At 45.1% G+C, this 19,227-nt stretch overlaps 1 protein-coding gene across 1 annotated transcript in view; it reads right to left on the bottom strand.

The window, feature by feature from the left end:
- The window catches only part of TRERF1 (transcriptional regulating factor 1), a 223,193-nt gene that overhangs the window by 58,714 nt on the left and 145,252 nt on the right, over positions 1–19,227 (bottom strand). The window contains exon 4 of the mRNA XM_008062571.2: positions 13,284–13,398. The gene's annotated coding sequence lies outside the window, so the exon portion shown is untranslated. The remainder of the gene's footprint in view (positions 1–13,283; positions 13,399–19,227) is intronic.

Raw genomic sequence — 19,227 nt, 5'->3', positions numbered from 1 at the left:
CAGTCAGTCCCTAGCTACTCTAGGCTGTGGTGAATCCCCCAACCGCATAGGGTCAATGTGGAACATCCTGCTGGCAAAAGGGGGAAGAGGCCGAAGTCTATGACCTGAAACCAAAAGGTCTATGTCTCAGCAGATGACCCTGACCCCTACTTCACAGAGAAAACGGGAGCTGCGGACCTTTACCCTGTCCACTCCCACCCACACAAACAAACTTTCACCCCTCCCCGCTGGCCCTAACTCTTTTCACTTATCTGAAATGACTAGAGGCCCTTATCCCAGGAGACTGAATCAGAAACCTGGACCGGACAGCCCACCTCATCCCCACCCCCACTCACTTCCAACAGGCTATCAATTCCTAGCGATAGCTCCTCCACAGCATTTCCTGGGTCATTTTCTCCTCTCATTTCCACAGTCATCACTCATGGGTTCTCTTCACAGCTAGCCTCATCACCTTCCCCCCAGCCCTGCATGCCACCTCTCTGCTTAAAACCTCCCAGGCTCCCTTGGCCAACAGGTAAGTGTCCAAACAGCTCAAGAGCCTTCATGGTGTGGCCTCATCCACCTTTCCAGCGATGTCTCCCAACCACCGCCCATATACACCCTGAGCACTTATCCCATGAAGCCACATAGGGTTTCCAGAATGCTGGTCCTGCGTGAAAGTTCTTTCTCCATCTTCTCAGCTTTCAAGATCCTGTTTAAACCTGTCATCTTTTTTATTTTTTTGAGTCAGGGTCTCACTCTGTTGCCCAGGCTGGAGTGCAGTGGCACAATAACAGCTCACTGCAGCCTTGACCTCCTGGGCTCAGGTGATCCTTCCACCTCAGCCTTCTGAGTAGCTGGGACTATAGGCGTGTGCCACACACCCAGCTAATTTTTTGAAAAAATATTTTCTTTTATTGGTAGAGACGAGGTCTCACTATATTGCCCAGGCTTGTCTAGAACTCCTGGGCTCAAGCAGTCCTCCTACCTCAGTCTCCCAGAGTGCTGAGGTTATAGGTTTGAGCCTGGCAAAAACTATCATCCTTTATGAAGCCTTCCCTGATGCTCAGTCATTCATCATAACAAAAGATGTATTGTGTGCTCACCAGGCATCAGGCACAGTGAATGTAACGGAAGTGGGGACACACACAGTGTCAGCTCTCCTGGGGTTTGAAGTCTAGGGATGTGTGCATCAGACACAGACAAATGCACAATTATGCCTGTGATGAGTAGCTATAATAAAGGGCTGTGACTTTGGCAGAAAAGTCAGGAAAGGGTCTTTTGAGTAAGTTGCGGTGATGCTGTGATCTGAAAGATGGGAAGGACTTAAATAGGGGAAATAGGATGCAGATAGAGTCAAGGGCAAGTATGTGCAAAGGCCCTGTGGCAAGTGGGAACGTGGTGAATGTAAAAAACTAAAACGTTAGAGTGGCTGGAATGGAGGAACAAGAACACAGCGAGGAAACTAGAGACCATCCAACATTCTAGAGGGCAAGAAGCCTTATCTTTATCCCAAGTGTATCAGGGAACCATTAAAATATCTTGAACTGTGTATATATGTGCACGCGTGCAAGCACATGAGACTGATCAGATTTCCATTCTGACAAGCTTGCCCTGACCACAGTGTAGACCAGGGCTCAGCAAAGTTTTTCTCTGAAGGACCAGATAATATATATTCTAGACTTGGCAGCCATTAGGCAAAATAGAGGCTATAATGTAGAACTTACATAGTAAGAGAAAAAATAAACTTCTGCACATTTTCGAAGAGATTGAAAATATAGTAATAATTAGGTACAATTTTTTGTAATACAGATCTACTCATGAGGAGAATGGAATTACTTATTGGAGAGAGAACATTTTTCCCTCCAAAAGGAAAGTCAGTGTTCCCATATCATCAAATGCTCATTGGTAAAAATCATGGGCGCTCACAGGCTGTGTAAAATCGGACAACGGCTGGATTTGGCCCCTGGACTATGGTTTGTTGACCCCTGGGCAGACAATGGACTCGAAGGTGAGTGAGGGTAGGGGCAACTTGACTTAGATTTGCTATGGTCCAGGTTGAGTTGCTCGGATGACAGGGATGATGGAGGGTATTTTGGGGTGAACTTGATCGGGCTCGTGATGAGAGGGCCATAGGAGTGCCGAAGGAGGAGTGTAAGATGACACCTAGACATCAGGTTCCCATTTGTGCAGACTGCAGCACCGGGGGATGCTCTGTTTCACGCTGAGACCTACAACAGGAGCTGTCACTGAGGGAGCCCAGGGCTCAGAGGGGTCTGTGAGGCCCCTGACAACAGGCAGTCGTGAAGGTAGGGAGGGACATGAGGAGGAACGCCCAGGGAGCCGGCAAGAACGGGCCCAGGCTGCATCTCTAATATGTCCCTTGGAACATTGCTCAAAATGTCTTGTCTGGCTCCTTCATCACCCTGGAATCTCTCCTAAGGACTGCCTCGTGGTCAGTCTAGTACATGACACCCACTGGGTACTAAAGACACAACAGAGGAAGGCAGGGAGAGAGGAGGGGCAGACTTCTTGCTTCCACAGCAAATAGACACCAGGGTTCACTCACTTTTACCCAGAATGAAGATCCAGAGACACCATGAGAAGGCTGAATTATGTTCAGGATATTGTTCACAGGTAGAGCAGACCGCCTCAATTCACGATGGAAGCTGACTTCCTCCTTTCACTTTGCGGGGCCGCCTTGCGCCGTGGCCAGCTTTCCCCAAGAGCTACTCTGGATGAGGGTCACTGGGCCCTTCCCCAATCACTCTAAATCACCCAAGTGTGCGAGCACACCCATACATTTGCACACAAATCTCCTCCCGATCAACCCCGGGAACATGATTTGTGGTGACGGTGTATTGACAACACACCCATCAACTGTCAGCTCAACATGTCTAAATATTATGTTCCATCACCCAGAACACCGTTTTTTTTTTTAATTAAAAAAAAAAAAAAAAGTGAAGCGGCAACCACACTCAGAGCAAGGAGGAGAGAAGGGAAAAAAAGCCACTGGTTAAAGAAAATTAATTTTTCTTTTTCCCATTTCTTTTTTTTCCTTTTTTTGGACAGAAGAGTAAAAGGCTCATGGCTCCATGTCTTTACCAGTCCTGGGATGGGGAGGTCAATGCCGAGATGTAGCATCGTCTGCTTCAGTGAGCACGGGGCATGTTAGCTTCACATCAGTAGAGCTCAGAGCCCGGTATCCCTGGGTCACAGTCATGAATCTAGTGTTCTGTCTCAGACAGGGACATCAAGGAATTTGTGAGAGGGTGTTCATGTACTCACGGCCAATACTAACATTCTAGAAAGCACCGCACAAAGCAAGGGTATGCCCTGTTTTGTTCTGTCCCCTTAACAAACCTGTGAGGTTGGAATTGTTTTCTGTTTGAAAGAGGAAGAAATTAACGTGCAGGGATGAGCTTCCCAAGGTCATACATTTGGTGACAAGGGCTAGTCCCCTGACCCTCTGATGCCAAAGGCTGAGACTTCTCTGATACTCTGCAGCATCCCTTGTTCAACCACAGCAGAAGCTACTTCCCCCTAACTGGATCCTTCTAGCTTTTACCCTTGGATTCTGAAGGGCCAAAGAGAGCTAGTTTATGCCTTAGTATAGACATGTCCCATGAATCTGGCCATTAGCTCCTAGCACCCTTCAATGCTCTAGCATTTAGCCATGAATTTGGAAGTGTGAAAAAGAAGCTGATGCATTTTACACACACAAAAGAACAAAGTTCTAGGCTTAAAAGACGAAGATCTAGTTATCTGGACAATTTTTTTACTCATCAGGAATATCTTACTGGAGAGAAACAAATGGGTTATGTGGCAAGTATGCGCCTCACAGAGGCACCAAGAGCACTGCTTCTGGGGTCAGAAGACCAGGATTCAAATCTCACTTTTCCACTGGCATAATGAGTAACCCTGGAAGGCCTGGCGAGTCTTGCTTTTGAGCCTCAAATCTGACATCTGTAAAAGAGGAATAACAACGCCCACTGTTCCAGGTTTCGGAGAAGATTAAACAAGAGACTGCAAGGGCCACATGTGGCTCCCAGGGAGTCCACGCAGCCTCACTGCCCTAGGTGGGGTTTCTGTTGTTTTGTTTTGACGTGGATACAGTTTAGATCAGGCTCAATGACTCAACCATGATTGATTTGGTTTGGTTACTTGTTTCCTGGGCAACCTTCAGCCCTCCCTTTGTTTCAATGAGCAGAACGGTGCTCAGGGGCAGGAACCACCCACCACAAGTGGACACAGGAGGGAAGAGAGGAAAAGTCTCAGCAGCCTGAAGTGCCGTTGGGTAGGGACCACAGACTTCCTTGCCCTAACATCTCCCCAAAGTGCTAGCACACCAGGGTACATTCACTTTTACCCAGAATGAAGATCCAGAGACATCACGGGAAGGTTGAATTACGTTCAGGATATTGTTCATAGGGCAGAGCAGTAAACAGAAGAATGCAGATGCTCACGTGACCTGCTCACCTTGGCGGAAGCTCAAGGGATGGTCCTAGAGTTCTGCATGGGTCAGGGCGGTTCAGGGGGTACAAAAGAGGGAATCAGGGTGAGCCTGTGGTTGGGCTGAGTTTTCCAACTTGGTGTCACCGGGAATGAAGGTTCTGCTTTCTGGGATGTGGCTCTCAAGTAGTTCAAGATCCCAGGAGAGGAAAAGAGAGGTAATAATTTAGCGGCCATCTAAAGCGTCCTTATATCCACAGTTACCATTATTCAAAAAGGCGAGGGAGGAGCGTGCCCCTGTTACATGGAGTCATTTCAGTCTTTCTATGATTATCAGATAAGGTGATAGTCCACTTCTTTTCCTGCTTTAAGAGGATACCCATAAGCTGGGCTCGGTGGCTCAGCCTGTAATCCCACGCCTTTGGGAGGCTGAGGTGAGTGGATTGCCTGAGCCCACGGGTTCGAGACCTGCCTGGGCAGCGACACCTCATTTCTACAATAAATCAAAAAATCAGCCAGGCGTGGTAGCGCATGCCTGTAATTCTGGCTACTTGGAAGGCTGGGCAGAAGGATCGCCGGGGCCCAGCAGGTGGAGGCTGCGGTGGCCGGGAGCGGCCACTGCACTCCAGTCTGGGCGACAGAGTGAGACTCCAACTCAAAAAAAAAAGAGGATACCCAGCTCTCAGATTCTAATAAATTGGCAGTAACTCTGTTCCTAGTCTCCATTTCCTTACTTTTAGTTATAGTCTCTCCTCCTGCTTAAATGACAGCCCCCTTTAAGAAATTGGGGACACTGTCTGGCAGGGCTGTTCCAGGGAAGCAGGTCTCCAATGGCTTCTGTGGCCATGTGTGCCACCTGATCTGATGGACAAATGAGCCTTCCCTGGTGGACTCCCTCAGAGCTCATGCCAGCCTCACAGAGGCTGTGAAAGAGAAAACAAGACCTATCTAACCCTTACAGTTTTGGGGTGGGCATTCTCATACCTTTTGTTTGATTCTCATTTTGAGATACGCTAAGGAAGCTCTGAGGAAGAGATTTCCAAAGAATCACACGTGCTGGTAGAAGCCAACTCAAGGGAGATGAGAGGCGAAGGTACCCAGTTCTAGGCCAAAAAGCCTCTGAAGACCACAAACCACTGCACCAGGAGTCCAGAGCCTCCACATGACTCGAGTCTTCTCCAAAAATACAAACAAGAAGGCATCACTGAAGTACAAAGAAACAAACCCCTGCTTGTTTCTATTTCATCGATAAAAATGTCACAGCTTTCTTTGACTAGCTGTCACGTTATCCTCCTTCTTCTCCCTCCACCCTGGTCTCCTGGACCCAGACCAAGTCTCCCCCTCTCCTCTTGATTACGCGCACACAGATTATCTCCCTCTTCAGGGGACAGTCACAGGAAATCTAAACATTCTCAGACAGCGTTCTTTTAAGCCCACTTCCCCTGCCCTCCCCCCTCCCCTCCACAGTTACTATGTATTCAGGAAATGCAAACCCAACATAAAGATAACTCGGACCAAACAGAAAAGGAGACTGGCCCTGCGACCTTGCTGGGCAAATGACTTCCCCTCCCTGCACCTTGGATGCAGCTTCTGCAGAATGAGGAGGTTGGACCCGATGAGCGCCAAGGATCTCTCCTGGCTCGGACCTGCTAAGGTTCCACTGGACGAACCTCCCCAGACCCTGCCCATGCCAGGGCACCCAACAGTCCCAGGCTGGGATATTGAGAGGGGCTTCCCGCCACTGATACCTGATCCCTAAGGATCCCGGGCTGCGGGGGGATTGGGAGGGGTATGGAAGAGTGCTGGGTACCAGGATGCCTGGGTTTCAGTCTTAGTTGTGCCATCTTTTGAAAGAGAGTGTGAGGGAGAAGAGTATCAGAGAAGATTTAAGCTCTAGCTATAATGCTGTAATTAAAAAAATAGAATAATGGGTATGATTGGAATAATAAATATGATGAAATATTTTTAGAAGCTGACCACCCAACAGTGAGATGGAGCTGATGGCTAATCTCCAGAGCAGTCCTAAAGACTCAATTCAGAATATATTTCCATAAGATTTTTCTTTTTTTGAGTCGGAGTCTCTCACTCTGTTGCCCAGGCTAGAGTGCAGTGGCATGCTCACAGCCACTGTGGCCTCGACCTGCTGGGCTCAGGTGGTCCTTCCACCTCAGCCTTCCAAGTAGTTGGAACCAGAAACATGCACCACCACACCTGGCTAATTTTCTGATTTATTGTAGTGACGAGGTCTCGCCATGTTGCTCGGCCTGGTCTCAAACTACTGAGCTCAGACAATCCTCTCACCTCTGCCTCCCAAAGTGTTGCGATTACAGGGGTGAGCCACTGTACATGGCTCTATCTGCTTTTATAAGGCTCTGCAAGCACGGGTGCTCTTTGCCTGGGGTGCCTCCTGTTTCTACACCCACAATGAACGTGGCACCCCAAACTCCTCCAGTAGCCCCAGACATGATATGTCCCAACATCTTGGTTCTGTCCCCATCTGCATCTAGAACAAGCCCTTGTTGCATTGCACAGGGCTAGCTGACAAGGAGAACTCCACCTGGGGTGACATCTGATGAAGAATGCTTCATCTACCTGGTGAGTGCTCCATGGGCAAGACCAGTTGGATACGGTAAGTATTCAGTCTTGGCTCACAGCTCTGAGTCACTAGAAGGGAGGAGGGGCAGGAAGAATGAATCATTATCGAGACAGAGGCTGTTCGTAGACTTTGAGGTTTGCCGGTGGGATGGGGCATGGGTGGGGCTGGGCATTTATAGCACCAGGCAAACAGGCCTGGCCACTCAGCAGGGTCAAGAATCTTTAGGACATCACCTTGGGAATCAGGAGAACAAAGAAGCCCCCTACTGAACTCAACGACATCCCTGCTTGGAAAAAAAGACAAGAGGTTGGCTCCAGAAGATTACTTCTGGTTGCTCTCAGAAGACTGATCTTTTAAAGAAAGTTGCCATCTCTGTTTTACAAAAGTGAGCTGTTGGCCCAGATGGATTGAAGCATTAGTCAGAGGGACAGAAGCCATGTACAAACCCTTTTAAGACCTCTGTTTCATTAGCTGTAAGTGATAGACACAGCTGTGAGTGATGAACACATGTGGGAAGCCTGTTGAAATAAGATCCAACATTAGCTGCAGCACGTCTTAGGATTTTTGATAATGGGAGATGGCTCTCCAAGAGGGCCACCAAGGCCATCTGTGGGCTCTCTAAACCCCAGTTCACACCAATTCTATACCAAGCATGCACAAGGCTCCTTCTCTATCCAGCTCTCCTACCTGCTCCATAGGGCCAGTTCAAATCTTCCTCTGCCAACCTCCTCCAAGAAGTCTTCCCTGACCACTCAAGGGCACAGTGCTTTTTCTTCTTAGATATCCACTCTGAATGCCTGACAATCTTACGAAGATACTTTATCTTTTATGTGTTTTTTGGTTATAATGTCTACTTGTTTTTTGCAGACTTTAAGTTTTAGAGCAGTTTTTGGTTCAAAGCAACTTTATGTACTTTTTTTTTTTTTTTTTTGAGTTGGAGTCTCACTCTGTTGCCCAGACTGGAGTGCGGTGGCCGCTCCCGGCCACTGCAGCCTTGACCTGCTGGGCTTCAGCGATCCTTCCGCCTCAGCCTTCCACGTAGCTGGAACTACAGGAGCGTGCTACCACACCCAGCTGATTTTTTGATTTATTGTAGAGATGAGGTCTCACCAAGTTGCCCAGGTGGGTCTCGAACCCGCAGGCTCAGGCAATTCACTCACCTCAGCCTCCCAAGGCACAGGATTGCAGGCTGAGCGACCGAGCCTGGCTACTCTATGTATTTTAAAAATACCACTTGCCTGCTGTACAGAGCACTATGAATAGCAGGTGCTGAAAAAAGAGTTGATGTCTGATAGGCATCAAATCAGGAAGTGACACAAATCTGGGGTTACACGAAGCCAATTACTTGCAGGGAGCATGTGAAGTGAAAAGTCTTGTGCCAGCTATATGAATGGCACTAAATGGGCATTGAAGACCCTTCTCCCTTTCCCCAACACCACTGGAGGTGTGTCCATAGAGCAGTAGTGCCAACTCTTGACCTGGGACTCTACAAGGGAAAACTGTCATAGTGAGTGGTGCATGCAGCTCCAGGCCCACCATGACACAGGGCACAACTCAAAGGGAAGACCAGGATCAGGAGACTGGGGGTCTTGGCTCCATTTGCAGAAACCCCGGTTTATATCCTCCGCAAATACTGACCAGACCAGTATGGTCTAGCTTCTCTCAAATTATTTTTTAAAACACCTCCGTTTGAAGAGCATAATAGCGAGGCTGGGAGTCCCACATTTCCTTAGACATCTGCCTCCATTTTCACCCCATTTTATAAACCAGCGGTGTCTATTTAAAAGCATCACTGAACAAGAGCACTGGGCCTTGAAGTAGTCTGTTCTCAGTCATAATATTAACTACTACTGACTGAATGCGTCTGATGTCCAAGCTCTGTGTTGTAAGCTCTACAAGCATCATCTCGTGTTGTCCTTGAACAGCTCTGTCTACTGTCCCCATGTTACAGACAAAGAAACTGAAGCTAAAGAGATTAAGATAGTAAGTGGCAGAGCTAGGTTCAAACTTCAAGCTCTTTCTCCTGGCCCCTAAAGCCCTCAAAGCCCCCAGAACTCTGTAGCCTGTCCTCCCATGAAAAGCACACCACCATGAAACAGAAAAACCAGTAGCAGGAAGGATGGGGAGAGAGGGAAGGGAAGAAGAGGCAAAAGGAAGGGAAGGATGTGAGAAGAAGAGAAAGTCAGGGTCTGGATGAGAAGGCATGTGGGATGTGGCTTCGGGTCCAGGAGCCCTTTGCAGAGTGAGGCAGGCAAGTTGTTGGTGACCGCTGGAGAAACAAGCCACAAAATATGCAGAAGCCATTTCCTCTCTCAAGGAAGATAAACAATAGACTCATAAACAAATTTTACAAAGCTGTCCAGCTATTTAAAGCATTTTGGTTAAAAACTCATATCCTTTGTGAGTATACAGCTCATTCCCCACTCCCACGTATGGTCGACAGTTATTCTGGGGAGAGGGAATGTGGAAGGAAAAGATAGGAGAGGGACACACTCTCTGCTGGTCCTTCGTCTGTTAGGCCTGTGACTGTAGCCACTTATCTAACCTCTTTGAGCTTTGATTCATTTTTCTGTGAAAAAGGAGTAGAATTTCCTGCCCAACAGGGTACTGTGAAGAGGAAAAAAAGATACACTTTCTGGCAATATGGCAGACTAGATATCTTACCCTTTCTAATTGAGACAACTAAGATGCTGGTAAAATTTTGGATATCATGGCTAGACACACATTGCTGAACTAGTACAAATGGAAAGATTCTCTCAAGAGTAAAAAGAAACCAAAAGCAGGAACCTTGGGAGGTAAGTTAGGATCAAAGCTGACTTTTGCCTTGAGGGTTTCTGCTGAACCCTGGAGATTCCAAGGTTCCTAATGATAATTGCACTGGGTAAAAGCCTGGAGAGACCTCTCCATAAAGATGGGTCTTCAAATAGCTCTACTCTAGTTGAATGAGACATAAATGCACAACATAGAAGGGAACTGCAAGGAAATGTGACCTTGGACAGGGCAGAATGGGGGAAAAACCCTCTAAAAACTTTGTAACCATAAGATGGATTTCACAGGTTTGTAGTCTGAATTATGTTACTTGGGTGGCTAGAATACCCTTAAGTAAAGAATTAGTTTAAAGTGATTTTTGGTTGGTAGGCCCCTGCCAGACAACTAACAGAAGTTAATGCAAATCCTTTCTGGAAAAGACAACTTTGATCCACACCCCAGGTAATTCCTGAAGATAAAGTTCCAAGGAAAATGAGCAGTTACAGGAAACGAGCCACTAGGAATACTAGCCAGCAGAAATAACAGATGGCAGAATCAGACCTGCAAAGACTTCAGATTCTGGAATTAACAGACATAAAATTGTAAAATTTCTAAATAGAAAATTCAGTATGTTAAAGAAATAAAAGAGAAATCTTTAAAAATGAGCAAGAAATGAGAGACCAGAAAAATTATCAAATAGATTTGAAAAATAATGGACTAGAACTTGTATACATGACAAATAAAGGAAGTGAAAAGAAAATACTCAATGGATTAAACAGCATTTAAGACACAGAACACATCAGTTAAATAGAAGATAGAACTGAAGAAATTATTCAGAGTTAGGCACAGAGAGACAAAGAGATGAAAATATAAACTAGTGGTGAATAGAGTGAGATGATCTAATATAAGTCTAACTGGAATTCCAGAAGGAGATATTAGGGAGAATAGGGAGATGGCAATATTCAAAGAAATAAAGGGTGAGAATTCTCCAGAACTGTTGAAAGATACAAATCATTAGTTCCAGGAATCCCAGTGAAACCCAAGAAGAATAAAGACAAAAAAATGTACAGCTAGACACATGGTAATGAAGCTACAAAGTACCAAAGAAAACAATCTAAAGAAAATAATCTTTAATGTCGCCAGATTACTTATAGAGGAATGACAGACAACTGACTTCTCAACAGCAACATTCAGCGCTGGAGTCAGTGGAATAAAGGCTTCAATGACTTAACATATCCAGTAAAAATATCTTCCAAAGCTGAGAGCAAAACAAAGACATTTCAAACCAACAAAAACCTAAAATAAAACAAAAAACAAAAAAATCTTTAGAGTGTTTACCACCAACATACCCTCACTATAGAATAATGCCAAAATATTTATTTCAGGCAGAAGGAGAATGATCCCATATTCATGAAAAAACAATGAGAAAAGATATTGAGAAATGTGTGGGTAAAATCTATACAAACAATGTATAAAACAATGATGCCTAACTTGTAGGGGAAAAAATAGGGTGGAATGAAAACACAGGATAACAACAGCATATAAGTCAGAAGAGGTAGTGATTAGAATTAAACAAATGGGCCTGGCTTGGTGGCTCATTCTGTCATCCCAGCATTTTAGGAGGCCAAGCCAAGTGGATTGTCTGAGCCTGCAAGTTTGAGACCAGCCCAGGCAACTTGGTGAGACCGTGTCTCTAAAATAAATAAAAAATTAGCAGGGTGTGGTAGCATGCACCTGTAGTTCCGGTTACTTGGAAGGCTAAGGTGGAAGGATCACCAGAGCCCAACAGGTTGATGCGAGGGTGGCTGTAAGCATGCCACTGCACTTCAGCCACTCCACTCCACTCCAAAGGAAAAAAAAAAAAAGAATTTAACCAATCTACAGTTCTTGTATTGTTTGGGAGGAAAAGAAAGGCACTGGTTAGTTTTAGACTTTGAGTGTGCTTATTAAAATAGCTGGGGTAGTTGCTGCTTGGGAGGCTAGGTAGGAGGATTGCTTGAACCCAGGAGTTCAAGGCTAGCCTGGACAATACAGCAAGACCCTGTCTCTAAAGAAAAAAAAAAAAAAAGCAGAGGTAACCACAAATAAGATGGAAAATGGAATGAAGGGGGAAAAAAACAACCTAAAAGAAAGGACAGAAAAAAACTAAAAGTATATCAAGTTGGTAGAAATAAATCCTAATTACTTAATAAAATACATCAATTCTAAACATCTATGAACCAAACAGCATTGCCTAATGATATATAAAGCAAAAATTCAGCACTGCAAGGAGTAGCTGACAAATCCAATGGCAGATGTTAACATACCTGTCTCAATAGTTGACAGATTAATCAGACAAATCAGAAAAAGAGAGATCATTTAAGTGACACAATGAACTAACTTATTTTAATAATAGTATATAGAAAACTATATCCAATGATTAAAGAATACACATTTTTTTTCAAGTACTTATGGAACACTTGAGAAAAAAATTGAAGAGATAAATGTAAAAAAAGGAGCATACTGAAGTAGCTCAATGCATATTTCAAACTCTCTCCAAGGCTCCAAACCTATTTTGCCTTAAAAAAAGAGAGACTCTTATATACCTAACCCTTAACTGTACCCCACAACATCATAATAAAAAAATACTGATTATAAAAAAAAAGAAAAAAAAAAAGAGAGACTCTTTCCTGTTATATCTCCAGAGTCTAGCACAATGCCTATCACAAAGGAGATCTAAATATCTACTGAAGAATGAATGGTGAATGAATGACTTTCTGCTGAAGACACCCCAGGTTGCAAAAGCACCTGGCGGGGCAGACATTAGAGGTAATAATGCCCTTCCCAACATGGAGGGGATGAGAAGTAAAGGTGAGTGGTACCAGTCTCTAGAGAGAATGTATAAAAAATGAAGGCAGAGCCATGACAGCCATCTTCAAACCCAAATAGACATGCATGTGGACGAGTCTTGGAAAGCCCAGTCCTTGTGGTTCCAAACTGCAGAGCAGAGACCCACAGACAGAAATCACAGAGAGGCAGAATTTGGTCCAATATTAGAAAGAACTTCCTAATAATTAACTGCCCAACATTGGTTGTAAATTGGCCTGATTGATCGTCTAAGGCCCCTTATGACTCTGTGTGGGACAGGAATCTGTCTAGAAGGTTCTGGAAGTAGACCATGGACTGAGCAGTCTTGCCAATTCTATCCTATCTCAGATACTGTTTTCATCCAAAATTCCCTGGATACCCCAGCCCTAAAAGACCTGTCCAAGGTCCCAGATCCAGGAGATGATGGAGGAATAGTGAGAACTCCATCCCAGACACTCAACTCAGCATCCCTTCTGCTCCACACTGACCTCTTTTTTTAACCAAATTGAGAACATTTTACCCTGTTGGGCTGAAACATGCTTTTAAAGACTGTCCTTGTCCTCGAAAACCCCATTCTTCCAGCTCATGGCAAGAGATTACAAAAGTATATACAATTTGTTAAAAATTCCTCTGCCTTCCAGAAGAAGGAAAGCAAGCTCACCTTGACCTCCGCAGTAGATGGCTGAGTTGGGGGCCTGGCTCTGGGGGATTCTCCTGTGGCTGGCCAGTCATGCTGCTTTCATGCTGCTGGACAGGTGGGAAGAGGAGACCTGGTTCTGCAGGAAAAGAAGAGGGGAAGGTCACTTCCTCTTTGTCTGCTCTTTGCTCTCCATCACTGCAGAGGACACTATCTGACATCCCGGGGAGTTTCCGAGGCTGGCCTTACCCACTCTCATGCAACGGGGAATAGGCAGGGCACTGAAGAATGAGACATAGAGATGGATTACAACAGTCCCTGCTCTCAGGAAACAGAAGAGTGAGAGAGCGAGAGCGAGAGTGAGAGAGAGAGAGAGAGAGAGAGAGAGAGAGAGAGAGAGAAAGAGAGAGCTGTGTTTTATTACAAATATAATTTGGTAAGTGCTATGATTTCTCAAAATCCACTCAACAGCCTACTTGCCTCACGGGGAGCTGCAGCAGCTTACAAAGTGCTATAAAACTGTGCTTCTCAAACTATTTGTGATGAAGGATCAGTTTATTTTAATTTCCAAACCATTACAGATGAATACTTTCATAAAATAAACAAATAATTAATTGGGTGTGGTGGCATGTGCCTACAGTCTTTTTTTAGATTAGAAAGTAAATTAAAGAAAGAGAGAAAGAGGAGATTCACCTCCCCAAGGTAGGGGAAGGGACCAAAGCTTAAGAAAAAAATGGCCTAGCCATAGCTCAAAGAGCACATGGTCACACCATAGCTCAGTAAGGCAATGGCGACAATGGTCTGACCATGGCTGAGCCTATAGTCTTAGCCACTCGTGAAGCTAAGGCACGAGGATGACTTGAGCCCAAGAGTTAAAGGCTGCAGTAAGCTATGATCATGCCACTGTACTCCAGCCTGGGTGACAGAGCAAGACCCTGTCTCTAAAAAATATATATACATATACATAAATAAAAAATAAAACTTAAAGATGAACTGTTAGAAAAATGTAAAGATATTGGTGCCAAATGTAGGCTTACATTTTTACTATACAATTCAACAGATTCTTCTGTCAAATTGGTATGAAAGTTTCTAAGCTCTTACTCTCAATTTCTGTATTTATCTCACAGGCCAGTAGACAGTTTGCAGAGAGCACCACTCCTGAACCACAGTTGGGTAGTATTGCTATCGTAAAGACTTATGCGTAGCACAACTTTCCTAAGATGTCTAGCTGGCATCTTAGTTCAGGGAGAAAGGTACACAAGTGATTTGAAATTCACTCTCTGGACTACAAAAAGTGAGTTGAGAGAGTCCCCCTCCAGGAAGGAGAATTATAGCAGGGGCTTTGGGAAAGCATGGCTCTGGGTGTCTGGAGACAGGTGGTGGCACCCACTTGCTGTGTTCAGGTAGCAAAGCGTGTGGCTCATAGAAAGCTTTTCCTGGAGCCCTGTCCGCCTCCACCATGAACTTCCCAACCCGAACTATGGCAACCTGGGCCATAGCTCCCTCCTTGAATAAGAACAAAAAGTCATCTATTAAAATGGACTGGGATATTTCAGAAAATTAATCATTTTCAAAATGTCAAGAGGGCTGCTGGTGTTCATTCCTACTGTTTAATGCTATAAAAATGATTTTTTTAAAAAAATTGAGAAATCCTTTGTCTGTGACAGCCAGCTCCAAAAAAAGCCCTTCAACTGCCTATTGCCTTAATGCTTGAGGGAGGTATTACTAGTCATTTTCACCCATCTGAATGTTTAAGAGAAAGTGCTCATTCCTCTAAACTCTCAGCTTTTAAGTGGTTCTTATTTTAAACTTTAGAAAACGATAACTCTGCAGAAGAATATCTTCCCTTTCCAAGGCTTGCTTGTTTTGTTTTGTTTTTTTAAATGCAAACACACATACAGTCTCACTCCCTGCTTCAAACGCTAAATCATCTGCAATTTTGGAGTTTGCTGCTCATGAAATTCTAGCGATAAGCACATCACAAACATTCCTATAGCAACAGAGTGTTTTGAAGCAACGTCTGTAATGTTACAAAGATTGTATATCATTATCTCTGAATGTTGGCGAAGAGAAGCTTACAGAGAATAACTGTTTATGTACAAATAAATCAATACAGTAACTGGCAACCTGAATAGTAGACCTTACTGAAGAGACAAACCATGGCACTGGGTGGGAAGCAGGAATGCCCTCTACGCAGTTTCTAGGAATAAATCCACTGTCCTTACCCTCAGTGTGTGAAAATAACTCACCAGGCTTTCCTGTGGCAGCATGAGTCCTTAGAACTGCCTGTCTCATGGGCAAGAGTTATGCTTAGACAACCACACAGTCAATGCTTATTGGCCATCTACTGTATGTCAGGCATGGGGCTAGACTCTAGGCTTCTAAAGATGGGTTCCTCTTCAAAGAGGCTCAAGAGAGACAAACAGATAGTTACAATTCTCTAGGAAGGGACTATTGGCTGGAGTTAAGGGAAAGGAAACACAATGAAATCCATCCACCCAACCATCCAGTCACCCATCCAATGATAGCTAGGTGTGTTCCAGACAAGTACAAGGCACGAGCATAAAACAGTTGAGCAAGACCAATGTGTTCCCTGCCTTCAAGGAGCTTATAGTCTAGTGGGGGAAAGCAACATGAACAAATCAGAAATAACTATAATAGTGGTGATCTAAAGAAGCACGGCTACTGCTATAACAGAACATGCCAGAAGGTGTGGAAAAGCATCAGTGGGGTTTTCCTAAGGAATTAATATGGGTCCTAAGAAAAAACTAGTGAAGCAAAGTAAGGAGGGAATGGAGAGAAAGGGTGTTGCTGGTGCTATGAATAACCTGTGCAAAGGTCCTGTGACAGAAAGGACCATGGCATACTCTAGCTATGAAAGGAGGTTCTGAATCAGGATGACATTGGTTCTTGACCTCTTACCATGCTTCAATCTCTGTGGCATCTCCTTTCTATATGAGGAAGCAGCCTGGAAGGGTGTGTGATTTTCAAGGGTCCACAGCCAGCAAGCCTCCAGGCCAAGCCAGCATCTTCTACTACCCCACACTACTGTCAGAGTCTCGGTTTCCCTTCTGTACAATGGCGGTGACAAATACTGCTTTCACACGTCACACTGTTGTCTAGTTAAGGGGGAATGAAGATTCAAATCTTGGGGAGGGAAAGACTAACATACAGAAGTGAGCACTTTAAATGAGTATCTAACAACCCAAAATCAAAGAAGAAAGGTTCTCCTCCACCACAAGGCATCGAATGAAAAGCACAGTTCACATCGCCCCAGACGGAGGGCGGAGGGGGGGTGAAGCCAGGGAAAGGGAGGGACACAGGATATAAACGATGAGCCTTCAGAAACGGGAAGTGGGACCAAATGAGGTGCGAAGAATTCCCTCCATGCCACCCACAGTCCATTCGAAATTGGCCCAGATTTTTAAAAGGAGAAAAAGGAGCAGGGGGCGGGAGATGGAGGAGAACGGAGAGGAGGAGAAATTAAATGTGAGACTGGATCTACAGAGCATCTGAGAAACCACAGAGAGAGCAACCAGTGCAGTGGGAAATCTCAGGCTCCAGTCACCAGAGGACCAATCACTCAACATAGAGATGAAGGAAGAAGATGCAATTTTCAACTGAGGACTAGACGTTTATTATTATTATTATTATTATTATTATTATTATTATTATTATTATTAAGAGTTGGGGGTCTCACTCTGTTGTGCCCGGGCTGGAATGCAGTGGCATGATCACGGCTCACCACTGCCTGGGACTTCTGGGCTTAAGTGATCCTTCTGCCTCAGCTTTCCAAGTAGCTGGGACTATAGGCATACGCTGTCATGCTCGGCTAATTTTTTTTTTTTCGTTTATTGTAGAGACAAGGTCTCACCATGTTGCCCAGGCTGGTCTCAAACCCGTGGGTTCTGATAATCCTCTTGCCTCAGCCTCCCAAAGTGTTGGGATTATAGGCGTGAGACACTGCACCCGGCTTTTTAAATTTTTTTGTGTTTTTTATTTTTTGTAGAGACAAGGTCTTGCTTTGTTGTCCAGGGTGGTCTCAAACTCCTGAGCTCCAGAAATCCTCTAGGCTCGGCCTCCCAATGTACTGAAATTACAGGCATGAGCCACCACACCCAGCCCTGGAAGCTTTTTAGATGTAAGGAAAACTCCTATTCTTTCTCTAAGCATCTCTGCTCTTTTTTAAAATGCCCTACCTCCAACGCTATGGAGGCCGAGAAAAGAATAACTTTCACACGCTAGAGGAGGGGGGTCCTGGCCTGACCCTTATGAGGTATAATATGACAGACCACTTGGTCAGGCCTTTATTCGTCTGCTCATCCCAGAACACGGGAGTGTGGGCCTTTCACATCAATATCAGAGCGGCTCAAATACTGACAGCATGTCAGATGGACTCACGGCAGGCTGACAATGAGTGGCAGGCCACCCCTGCTCTCCAATCTCAGACCTCCCACCCGCTTGCTCACAACTCCAATCAGCCTTTCAAATCCTTAGATACTCCAAGCCCTTTCCTACCCCAGGGCCTTTGCACAGGCTGGTCCCTCTGCCTGACATGCTCTTTTCCCAACTTTCCTCTCATTCATGTCTACCCTTCCTTCGGGTTATAGTTTCAGTGAGATGTCGCCAACCCTCCAGAAATTTAAGTGGGCAGCAGCATTGATCACAGTTGCAATTAATTAATTAATTACGTGATTAATGAATTGGTCTCCCCATTCTGACTGTAAGCTCTCCTGGGGCATGGTTACTTTCCTTCACCATAGTGTCTAATGGTCCAGCACAGCAGTTCTCAGTCCTGACTGCACACTGGTATCACCTGGGGAGCTTTAAAAACCACGGATGCTTGGTCCCGCCACAACCTGTTAAACAAGAGTGTTCAAAGCTTGCCAGGTGGTTGGGGTATGTGACCAAGGCTGAGAACCGCTGACTTAAGGAAGAGGCCCTGGCTTAAGTCCTAGAACAATGTTGAAGTGGCTCAGGGGGTTACCGTAGGATCTTGCTCCCTTTGCTGTGTATACAATGTATCCCTTAAATGTTGTTTTCCACCCTAGAGATTAATTTTTAGGAAATTCTGGAAGAGGAAAACAAAATCCTCATTGTTAAAGAGGAATACTGTTCCTTTCATTGAGTGCAGTGCTTACAGTCCCCTCCCCTGACACTCCCCTGTCCCTCACCCTGGTGTATCACTTTCATCTTCACAGCCACAGTTTGAACCTGATGTGTTCCTGAAATATACTTAAATATTTGCAGTCCAATTCCTTAACTTTTAAATTAAAAGGCCCAGCGATACTACACAGTAGAATGAAAAATTTTACATTAAATTTTATTAAAACAGGAGAGTTCAAAGTCACATTGGGACAGGCCCTCCGGGTCAGCCGCAGGTGGATAGGTAGAGGTGCTTTGCAGAAACTCACCCAGGGGGCATTGGGGTGGGGGAGCTCTCTCTTGGGGGTGAGTCATCTGTGCTGATGCACCTTTCCTAAGATAAGTCAAGAGTGAGCTCTTCCTTCCTATTCAGCTGCCCTTATTAAAGGTGGGGGGGGGTGCAAAAAAAAAAAAAAAAAAAAAAAAAACCAAAAATCCAGCCACTATTAAAATAGCACTCGAAGTAGCAACTCCAATTCCCAGATGGGTTTCACCAGCACTGCCAGAGTGAGTCCCAGGACTCTGTGAGAAGTAGACTCTTGCCCGGTGTGGTGGTTCATGCCTGTAAACCCAGCACTCTGGGAGGCAGAGGCAAGAGGATTGAGCCCAGGAGTTTGAGACCAGCTTGGGTAACAAAGTGAGATCCCTGTCTCTATGAAAAATTAAAAAACTAGCTGGATGTGGAGGCGTGCGCCTGTAGTTTCAGTTACTTGGGAGGCTGAGGCGGAAGGTTTGCCTGAGCCCAAGAGGTCGGGGTTGTGGTGAGTTGTGATCATGCCACTGCACACCAGCCTGGGTGACAGAGTGAGACCGCGACTAAAAA

The sequence above is a fragment of the Carlito syrichta genome, unplaced genomic scaffold (genome assembly GCF_000164805.1).
Source record: "Carlito syrichta isolate Samal-C Ts95f unplaced genomic scaffold, Tarsius_syrichta-2.0.1 Scaffold305755, whole genome shotgun sequence".
NCBI lineage: Eukaryota > Metazoa > Chordata > Mammalia > Primates > Tarsiidae > Carlito > Carlito syrichta.
This window is presented reverse-complemented; position numbering and strand designations above follow the sequence as displayed.